We start from the raw sequence: 9,776 nt of genomic DNA, 5'->3' as shown, positions 1-9,776 counted from the left end.
CATTTGGTTGCATCTGTGCGGTGAGGTTGGACTTTTACGGCATGTATGTCTGGCGACAGCCGTGGATTGCGACCATACAATGCCCGAAAGGGGCTAATGCGAGTAGATTCCTGTATCGAGGTATTGTATGCATGGACAACAAAGGGTAAAACCTGATCCCATGATTGGTGTAATGGATCCACATATGCTAAGATTACTTGTTTAATTGTTCGATTTAGGCGTTCGGTGAGCCCGTTAGACTGCGAACAATACGGCGATGTGAAGATTTGTGTGATGCCCAAGTTGTGGCTAAGTATGCGAATAACCTCGCTACGGAACTGTGATCCTTGGTCCGACAACAGTTGGCGCGGGCAACCATGAGGATAAATAACTCGTTAAAGTAGTGCATGGGCAATTGCCTCACACCAGCGGGTTAGGTATTCAGTTATTACCAAAATGTATTTATTGCCATGAATTGATGTAGGGAAAGGGCCCATTAGGTCCCATTCCACCAACTTGAAGGGCTCGGCAACTTCTATGGGGTGTAATGTCCCATACGATTGTTTGAGGAGCCTTCATTGACTAACATGTTGGGCATGCTTTCAGGAATTGAGAGATGGATTGACGGATCTTGGGCCAATAGTAGAGGGATCAAATGCGATGTAACAACTTGAAGGGCTCGGTAACTTCTATGGGGTGTAATGTCCCATACGATTGTTTGAGGAGCCTTCATTGACTAACATGTTGGGCATGCTTTCAAGAATTGAGAGATGGATTGACGGATCTTGGGCCAATAGTAGAGGGATCGAATGCGATGTAACAACTTGTGGAATCCGAAGTGCCCGGCGAGTTGACTACTATGGTAGAACTCTAGATAGCTTGAACGAAGAGCCTCTGGTATGTAGACTCGTGGTGGTTGACCTTGGCTTACAAAATGTAAAATGTTATTAATAATTATAAAATTACGATGGATGTGACTTTGCCTACCTTCTTCGGTTTGTAGGATAATCTCTTTAATAGTAGGGTCTTGTTGTTGTAGCTCCGCAATTTGCTGGGGGTGAGTTGGGGGCTCATCCTTTTGTATCTTCAATTGGGAGGCTTGATGCTCCATTCGGGATAACGAATCTGCGACTATATTCGTGAGGCCTCGGCGGTAAGTTAGGGTAAATTTGTATTCCTGTAGTGCCAACCTAAGTAGCCGTCCTGGTGGATGACTTTTGTTGATCAAAGACAGGAGTGGCTGATGGTCTGTCTCGACTTGCACTGTGGTACCATGCAAATAGGGGTGGAATTTCTGAAAGGCCCAGACCACTGCCAACAATTCCTTCTCTGTTGTTGAGTAATTTTGTTCTGCGTTTGTGAGTGCTCGGCTGATGTAAGCAATTGGTCGCCATTCATTTGTGTGGTCTTGTTGTAACAATACAACACCTATTCCTACATTAGACGCATCTATCTGCACTCGGAATGTCCGGCTAAAATCAGGAAAAGCTAATGTGGTTGTATCCTTGATGAGTTTTTTTACTTCATTAAAACTGTTTATGCAGGCAGTGGACCACGTGAATTGGGTTCCCTTCTTCAAACGCATTCGAAGAGGTTGAGTGACTGTGGCCAACTGTGGTATGAACCGTAATGAAAAATTCACTAGTCCTAGGAAACTTTGTAATGTTTTGACGTTAGCTGGTGTTGGATAATCTATTATGGCTTTGATTTTTGCAGGATCCATGCTAATGCCAGTGGCTGAAATGATAAATCCCAAGAACTTCAACGATGTCGCACCACACTGACATTTCTTCCATTGCAATTGCAGATTATATTTCTGGATCCATCGAAGCACCTCTCCCAAGACTAGGGTGTGCTGCTTGTTGGCCGGTTAGGCCAGAGTATGAAAGGGGAGTCGGTTTTGGGAGTTGTAATTAGACCAATTATGATAATTATAAGATTGTTATGATAATTATAAGATCGGACAGACGGACCTAGAATCGGTATGCCAATCCGGATCTGGACCGGTTCGTAGCTGGTTGCCGGTTTGTAGCACAACCGGATACCAATAAAAGGATCCGGAGATGATGTAATTGAGGACGGATAATTAATAGAGAGATGTTGTGTCTTTACATATTGTGTATCTTGTTAATACCGTTCTATGCTTAATGTGATTATCCTACACATGTATCAAGTTAATCATACCGGATAGTGAACGGGAAGGATCAGTCCTGTATTACGGTCTGTATATTCCTTACCGTACCACCCCTTTGGTGAAGTGTTCTAAAGGGACACCCTGTGTTAGCAGTTTGTCCAGCCCGGTGACAACACAGTTTTGGCGAAGCGGCAACAACTCCTTGCCAAGCACACGCTCAGTTGGACAGAGGGAGGTTCATCACATAAAGGGAAGGAGCAGCCCAGTTAGAAGAGCCAGGTGGAGACGGAGGCACCGGTAGAGCAACCGGTTAGGCCTCTTAAAATCAAATTGCGCCGGCAAGAGCAAGAGTCGCCTAACTTGGCTCAAGGGATAAACATGAGAACCCAAGAGGAGGAGGCAGAGGAAGAACCCGTGGACACTCCCCTACGTCGCCGGAAGAGAAGCGATGTAGAGCAGAAGGGGGACAAATTGGGACCGGTAAAAGACAACACACCGACACCCCGCTCCGAGGAACCAGAGCCAACGAAGGAAACAGAGCCTGATCGGCCAGTAATGGCAAGGGAAGTACCAATCTCACCGGGTCGACAGGCACAGCAAGAAAAGGAGTTGCCGCTAGAAACAACAATCCAACCAGGGGTTGTGGCGAGAGCAGAGCCAACACCGCAACTGGAACCAGCAAGGCAACAAGGCACCGGCAGTCAATGGCTGCAATGGATTGGAGAGTTGGGAGTTGAGGTTGTAAGCCAAATTGAAGCAGAAGAGAGAGCACAATGGGATTGGTTGTTTGCCACAACCGAAGAACTCGAGAAGGCCCGATCAAGGATCCAGAGCATGGAGGAAGAAATTGAGAAGGACAAAGTAAACACGGCCAGACAGGTCTGTCAAGGCCCGACAAGACCAGAACCGTTGGTGCCAGTAATTGAGCAGATAAATAACACATTGGTAGCTCCTACAGCACTGGACACAAGCATCACACGGGATCAAGAACTCTCCACTCTTAGGGAAGAGTTAGAAGCCCAGGAGGCCTTGAGGGCTAGAGAACGAGAGCAAAAGAAGGCAGTGGAGGATGAGAAACGAAGACTCAAAGAAAATCTCCGGAAAAGCTGCCAATTAAATGACCTGTTGAAGGAAGAAAAGGAGAAGCTGCTACAAGAGAAGGATAAGCTCCGGTGATCGGCGGAAACCAAAATTGAGCGGCTCAAAGAAGAACTCTGACAACAGAAAGACCAGGAAGACCACGCCCGACGCCAAATAAACCAAAAGCTGAAGCAGAAGATAGAGGATTTTGAACGACCGCACCGGGATCACAAGTATTTGGATGTGGAGCACAAGAAGTTGATGGCAAAAGGTGACCGGCAGCAGGAGAAGCTAGAGGAACTCCGGAAGGAAGTCAACAGGACGACGGAGGCATTGGCGGAAGAATGAACCAAGACGGTCAGCATGGCAAAGGCACTGGAAGAAGCGGCAAGGGACCACATGGAGCTCACCTAACAGCATTATGAGGAGACGAAACGAGCAAAGATGGTGTTGAATAGAGTTCAGACCACTTATCAAACTAAATTCCTGGAATATGAGGTGCAGGCACAGGCAACCACGGGCCTAATAAAGAAGTTAAACGAGTAAAAGTAGGTTGCGGAGGACAAATCCAAGATTGGGCTAGGACGGTGTCGCGAAGTTTCGCGCATGTGTGTTACTTGGGCGGGACCATGGGGGTCTTGGACTAGGGAGTACTCAATGGATAGAGAAGACCCGAGGTTTGCTTTACGACAATACTACTTCCCGACCCCTTCCCAAGCAAGGTCTCGTTACCCTTTCTTTTATGAGGCCGGTGGCTCTCGTTGATCACGACTCGTCGACCTTTCGAGATCACCGCACGAGCCAAGTGACCAAACGGGTACAAGCAAGATGAGCACGCAACATGAACGCACAAGGGGACGATAACACAAACACAAATGTCCATACGTCTTTATGAGGAGGAGAGGTACATGGGCAAAGCCCGAACGCTCCCTCGTCACGAGATCACCGAACGTACAAGGAAGACACAAACACATGCACAAAATGCTCGTACGCCTTTATGAGGAGGAGAGGTGCATGGGCAAGCCCGAAACGGTCCCTCGTCACAAGACGGCCGAACGTACAAGGAAGACACACACAAACACACACAAATTCTCGTACGTCTTTATGAGGAGGAGAGGTGCATGGGCACACCCGAAATGCTCCCTCGTCACAAGACGGCCGAACGTACAAGGAAGACACAAACACACACACAAATGCTCGTACGCCTTTATGAGGAGGAGAGCTGGATGGGCAAGCCCGAACGGTCCCCTCGTCACAAGACGGCCGAACGTACAAGGAAGACACAAACACACGCACAAATGTTCGTACGCCTTTATGAGGAGGAGAGGTGCATGGGCAAGCCCGAACGGTTCCCTCGTCACAAGACGGCCGAACGTACACGGAAGACACAAACACACACACAAATGCTCGTACGCCTTTATGAGGAGAGGTGAATGGGTAAGCCCGAACGGTCCCCTCGTCACAAGATCGTCGAACGTACATGGAAGACACAAACACACACACAAATGCTCGTACGCCTTTATGAGAAGGAGAGGTGCATGGGCACGCCTGAAACGCTCCCTCGTCACAAGACGGCCAAACGTACAAGGAAGACACGAATAAAGAAAGAAGGAGAGAAAGAAACACGAATGATATCGATCAAAGAGATAAATATGTGTTCGATTCCAACGCAAGACGACCCTTTGGGTTTTGTTTACAATGGCAACTTATAGTTAACCACAAGCTCAATCAAAACATAAATACTAAATGCCTTTAGAAACAAAAGAAAATCCGAAAATGGCGAAGATGAACACACGAGCACCACCAAAATGCCAATCCTAATGAACCACAACCTCCCGAACGGCGAGCACACGGGCTCACAACGACGAACGGGGCGGAGCAACGTCGAACCAACGAAACTTGGGCTCACGAGCACTTCGAGAGCCGACGCAAAGAAGACGAGCACATGGCGATGGGGGGGATGAAGGGGTATGAGATGAAGAGAAGTGGTGAATAAGAAGATGAAGAGTTTCGAAGGAAAATTGGCGATAGTCTCCTCCTCCCAAAACGTCCTCTCGAATGAGCCCCCCTCGACCTCCTTTTATAGGAAAAAAGAAAGGGGGGTGGCCAATTTTGTCTTCAATGAAAAAGGAATAAAATTCCTTACATCACGTTGCATTGTAAGACTAGATTCCAACCATGCACCTCTAGCTAGTACTCAATGTGACTATCCACTAGCCCACTAACTCTCTCCTATACAATATATAATTCTATATCTATAAATTCTTAGCCTGTCTCTCCTCTACATTTTATCTCTCTTCTCTCTTACTTTTTGCACGGTCTTCTATGCTCCTTTCCACCCTTTCTTTTCCTTTTTATTTTGCATATGCACAATTAATCGCCTTTGTGTGCACACACATTGCACATGCACATTTTGACCCCCCTTTCGCCAGTTTTTCCCACCCTCGAGCACGCCGCATCACGACATCTGTCATGGACATCTGACAACATCCACCCCCACCAAACCGCACATCCTCCGGTATGTGCCAAGAATGGCGGGTTGAGGGTGGTCAATAGTTCATTTCCTCCTCCTCATTGACCCTGTGGCTTGTTGTTTGCTCGCCTTTATCTTCGTCAAGGTCATCAAGGTTTGGCTCCTTGTCGTGTCGCTTTTTGAAAATTTTGACCCGCTTCCCAGCTATTGGTACTGCCAGCTTAGTCCCATCGAATTCAACGAGGTGGTAGGTAGCATTATCGTTTGCACTCGTTACCACGTACGGCCCGAACCATCGCTTTGCAAATTTCTGCATCGAGCCATGTTGATTGTCGAGACTACTATCATATACAATCACCTAGTCTCCTTCTTCGATCTTTTGAGGGCGTAGTCGGTGTGTCTTGTCGAATCGGGCTTTGTTACTTAGCCTAGCCGCTTCTAAACTCTCCTTTGCCAACTCTCCATGTCTTCGGGTCTTCTCTCAGGTTGCCTTATCCTTGTGGCTAGAAGCTCTTCTCGACTCATCTCATTTTCCCACGGCATCACTACCCATGAAGCGATTGTGTCTTCAATGGGCATCACCGGCTTTTGTCCATACATGAGTTCAGCTAGCATGAAACCTGTAACTGAGCTATGAGTTGTTCTATCAGCCCACAAGGCATAAGGTAGTAACCGAGGCCAATTCCCGACTCGCCCATCACAAGCTTGTACAATGGCTTTTACGATAAGCTTGTGTTCGCGTTCTATCTTTCCATTAGCCTCCGGGTTATAAGCGGTCGTGAGAGAGAGCTTCACTCCAAGTCGGTCAAAGAGCTCTGTAGCTTCGTGAGCGTTCAGCTCTCCTCTGTCAGCCACTATCTTTCCGACACATCCGTACTGGCAGATGACATCCTCGAGTAAGAATTTACACACCCCTGCCGTCATTTTGTTTGCTAAGGCTTGCCCTTCTACTTGGTTTGTTAGGTCATCTCTTGCTAGCACCAAATATTTCATTTGGCCCACTCCCATCGGCATCGAAACCAAATCCACCATCCATTTGAAGTGTATGGTGAGTGGGTAGGTCGGGTGCAACTCGTCCCTATGGCGTATGTTGGAGTGTATCTGGAAGCTTTTACACGTCCCCACGAAATGGGCGACATCCTTGTACATTCCCGACCACCAATACTTCTCCTTTAACTTCTCGAATGTTGCCCACGTTCCTCTATGGCCCGCCCAAGGACTCTCGTGGAATTCAGGCACCAATGTTGTCTGGTCCTCTTCCTTTATGACCACTCGTTGTGGCATCCCCGTCCTTCTCTTCGGGTGCCTCCAAAGGAATCCCCTTCGTAGGAAGTACTTGTACGCTTTCTTTCAGACTCTTCGTGCTTCCTCCTTTGATCATGAACTATCCACCGTCATTGAGCTTAAGAACTTGCCAATGTGTAGCCACTCCCCTTCGTATTCACTTTCGTTGAAGGCGTGGAGCACTCGCACATCTCGATCATCTATAGATGCTTGGGCCGTCTTAAAGAAGTCAAGAGCGACATCCTCATCTTTAGACACCATGTTGCTTTCACCCTCGAACCTTGCCCTCGATAGCATACTTGCCATGGCATTGTTCTTCCCTGAAATGTGGTGAATCTTCAGGTTCATTGATTTGATGTAAGCAATCCATCTTAGCATAGCTAGGTCAGGTGTTGCACACCCCGAAACCATCCCTAGGATTGGAAGGTAATCTTTATCCGCCTTCACTGCGGACACAATACCCCAAAGCTCATGTTTTACTTGGGCGTATCCTCGTTGTCGCTTGCTTAAGACCTTGGCTCCGAACCGGATGGCATAGCGTGTACCATCCTCTCCTTCTTGGTTGATGACCCATCCAATCCCTGTTGGACTTGTATCTACCATCACGTAGATGGGCACCCCTTCCTTGTATACGGCTTTTCGTAAAGCTGGTGCCGCTACCAACATTCCTTTGAGCCTCTTCATTGCCTCTGTGTGCTCTTCCTCCCACTTGAACTTCCGCCCCTTCTTGAGTAGCCCATACAAGGGCTCGGCTAGGTGAGCATAGTGCGGGATCCAGATGTGGTAGAATGCACAGGCACCAAGAAATCATCTCACCTCTGTTTGCGATTTACATTCTTCCCTCATGTCTATGATGGCATCCACCTTTGCTGGGGATGGCTTCCGTCCGTACGCCCCACACAAGTGTCCCACCACAAGGATCTATGGTTGGCCGAATGCCGATTTCTCACCCAAGAAGGTCAAGCGTGCATCTTCGAGTCTTTGTAGAACCTTCTCGCAATCGGAGATGTGATATGCCACAAAACGTCTGCACCCATCCTCGTCCAAGGTTTCATCTTTCTCCACTTCAGAGCACCTTTTTATGGGGATGTCATCGAGGAACGGCATGGTATTGTCGGGAATGCAATCTCTCAATACCTTGTTCATTGCATTTACCATGTGGGCTACAGAGTTAGTGCCTCCTTGTACCAAGGTACACATTCGCACTAGGCTGATAGGGGTCTGCATCGTTGTGATGTCCCTACTCTCCACAGCTAGTTGGAATTGATCATACCACGAGTATATAGATCACCGATCGAATAAATAGAACTTCCAGCGAAGGCCTCGGCGAATTCGTCAACGCTCGGTCCGACCCCGGCATTTCGAATTGTCACTTGATTAACAGGTTGTAGGTCCTGGATGAAGCGTAATGTGCCATTCTTCTTTGGCACAGTGAACCACCGATTCGAGTATGGGGCGCTTGATGGCTCAAGGATACCCATCTCGATCTTTTCCTTGAGTAGCTCAATCAACTTCGGGATGTGAGCTCTCGGAACGGGGATTGGCTTGATGTTCCATGGTACATGCGGCACCGTAAAGATCACCATTGGCTCCACGATCTTAGGGTTTACACACCCTATCTCACCCGACGAGAAGGCGAAAGCCCTTCCGTGGCTTTCGATCATCCTTCTAAATCTTTCCTCCTCCCTAGGCAATAGGAAGCCACCCCCACCAATCCGGAGCTTCTGTCGCGTCTCATCGGTGAACCGGTGCCCTATGCCTCGTGGGTCCTGCAAGCTAGGATCAGCCGCTACCCCCTTTATCCGATCCCAACTATCGTTAGGCAATGGGGCAGCCACAGGCTTCACCTTCTTGTCCACGGTCTTGTACTTTGTTTGCACCTTGACCGTCCTCGCTTCCTCAATCAACCGCCCAAGCTCTTCGATGGCGGTGTACATGTCAATTGAGTTTACTGGAATTACCTTATCTTCATTGAGGCCCGAAACGACTACCCTCTCCATCTCTCTAAGAGTGTCGTCGAACGAGACCGCCTCCATGGCGCCGCTTATGGTGTCATCTTCCCCCAATAAATTACATTGTTTGAGATACCTTTCGTATCTCTTGGCCCTAGACTTATCTCTATCACTTAAACTAGTAATTTTACAAGCTCCATTTTCGGAGAACCAAAATTGTTTCCTATTACATTTAATAGCTTTACAAGGGTTTAGGGTCTTAGTTTGCCTCGGGCTATTGCGGCCCCACTCTTTAATAGCCCGAATCAAAAATCCTCTCGGCTATCCCCTTTGAGGGAGGCTCAATTGCGCTCATGGCTGGGCCTCACTGTAAGGAATTGGACTGAATGCTTCCCATCCTGGCTCTTGACCCTCGCATATGCCGACCCGTTGTCTAGCACCTTCGTCTCCATGCGAGCCGCCGTGATGTATGGTTCACCCAAGATGACTGGGTGCGAGGACGTCTCTTGAACAAAGAAATGTTGATCTATTTCTACGTCCCCCACCTTCACACGTACATTCGGACAAGCCCCGTATAGCTCCTCGGTTGCTCAGGTCGCCGCTCTAATCTTCCACCTGTGCTTCGTGTTGATCGGGCACTTTCCCTTTTTATAAAAGTCCATGGACATAAGGTTGATCTCAAAGCCATGATCGATCAATGCTACCACCGGCTCTTTTACATCTCTGACCCATACCGGTGTCTCCGTTGTCGCTCTCGCCCAATGCGGCCTTGTGTAGTGACTGTCCGCATAGTCTTCGTCTTCCTCAGGAACCTCAGTTGACAATGCATTTACAATCGCGGGTTTTGCCACTTCTTGCTCCATCGAGAGCCGCT

The 9,776-nt window shown here is 48.2% G+C and overlaps 1 long non-coding RNA gene across 2 annotated transcripts; it reads left to right on the top strand.

The window, feature by feature from the left end:
- The first annotated feature begins 745 nt into the window (after positions 1–745).
- On the top strand, positions 746–1,831 carry LOC147866175 (uncharacterized). Of its 2 annotated transcripts, none has more exons than XR_015529562.1 (3): positions 746–876; positions 1,019–1,596; positions 1,696–1,831. It is a non-coding gene; the product is annotated as an uncharacterized LOC147866175 (long non-coding RNA). The 2 variants fall into 2 exon arrangements; XR_015529561.1 differs by having other exon boundaries at positions 746–915.
- The last annotated feature ends 7,945 nt before the right edge of the window (positions 1,832–9,776 follow it).

Source organism: Azolla caroliniana, unplaced genomic scaffold (assembly GCF_043228905.1).
Source record: "Azolla caroliniana isolate FFs.n. ecotype wild unplaced genomic scaffold, voAzoCaro1.0.p SCAF_3, whole genome shotgun sequence".
Taxonomy (NCBI): domain Eukaryota; kingdom Viridiplantae; phylum Streptophyta; class Polypodiopsida; order Salviniales; family Salviniaceae; genus Azolla; species Azolla caroliniana.
This window is presented reverse-complemented; position numbering and strand designations above follow the sequence as displayed.